Here is a 1,190-nt window from a genome sequence, read left to right as displayed (position 1 = left end):
CAGCAGGAGGACTCTGGATGCTGACGTCAGTGTATCTGTGGAAGCTCCCACAGCGTGTCTGTCATTCAATATTGTGCTGTATATTGTATCTATGCAAAGATGAACAGACTGTGTGTTCACTGGTCTCTGTGCTGCAGCTCTGATGTCATCATCACTCCCTCCTCCACCCTCAGCAGTCCCAGCATGCTGCTGTGGTGCACCCCACCCTCACTCTACACCTGAGCCACAGACCACACCCTCCACCTCAATATACACCACAGTTTTCTCTGCTGTGGAAATGAGATCAGGAGGAAATCATCATTATTATTATTTAATAAACGCTCACATTAATGTGGGCTTATTTGTTTCATATTAGAAACATTAGTTGAGTGTTTTTAGTATAAAATGGTCAAAGTCCCTCTTTTTGCTCCTCCCCTCACCTGTGGATGGGCGGTGCTGTTACCGTGGTGACAGCTTGGATGTGTTTCAGTCCTGCCTGGTTATCACTGCAGGAATCTTTCACATTTATTACAGGTAATAACTCTGATTTTTCTGTGTATTATGAACCAAATGTATCCTGATACACACAGAGATGGATGAGCAGAGGTTTTTTTGCAGTTTATGTAGTTACTATGGACTTAATGCATACATATTATTAAAATTAGGGCTATAACAGTTGTATTGATGTATAGCAACTTGAAATGCTCCCACAAATGGCTCCACAGCATGTAAAAATATAACAAAAGCTCTGGCGGACTTGGTTCTGTGGTCAGTCTTAAAGGGTGAAGTTAAACTCTGTAATCTTCACTGTGTCACAGAGTTCAGTGAGTCCCGTTATTCACAGTATCAATCAGATCATCAGAGAACAGCTGATCAGCAATCAGTGGTGCCAACAGCGCCTCCTGTGGTGAGAGGATGCAATAATGCAATGTAGCATTTTTCCACTCAACACTTGCAGTCATGGAAACTGTCTGTTGGATCTGTGTGACGTTGCTTTCTTGGTTAGAGTTCCTCACAAATGTCCAGATGATTCTTCTAATGAGGCGTCGACCATGTTTGCAGCTCTTTGGAAGAAAACGTCGCCCTTTGCCATCCTTACTTTTCTTTGACTTCTTCAAATGCAGCTGAACTCCAGCTGGTATTTTCTTGGACTTTGCAGCTGTTTCTGGTCATCAGTTCATTCCTGCAAACCTCTGAAGCTGAACAACAAT

General features: G+C 42.9%; 1 protein-coding gene across 1 annotated transcript in view; it reads right to left on the bottom strand.

The window, feature by feature from the left end:
- Positions 1 to 226: 226 nt before the first annotated feature.
- LOC146679599 (stonustoxin subunit alpha-like) overlaps positions 227 to 1,190 on the bottom strand; it is a gene marked incomplete at its 5' end in the record, with an annotated part of 2,277 nt that continues 1,313 nt past the window's right edge. The window contains one exon of the mRNA XM_085450242.1: positions 227 to 1,190. This exon is cut by the window's right edge and continues 1,089 nt beyond it.

This window comes from Copadichromis virginalis, unplaced genomic scaffold (genome assembly GCF_057382275.1).
Source record: "Copadichromis virginalis isolate Kocher_CV1m ecotype Utaka unplaced genomic scaffold, C_Virginalis_male_GT1.1 unmapped_scaffold_1, whole genome shotgun sequence".
Taxonomy (NCBI): domain Eukaryota; kingdom Metazoa; phylum Chordata; class Actinopteri; order Cichliformes; family Cichlidae; genus Copadichromis; species Copadichromis virginalis.
Note: the sequence above shows the minus strand (reverse complement) of the source record. Positions and strands in the feature narration are given on the sequence as shown.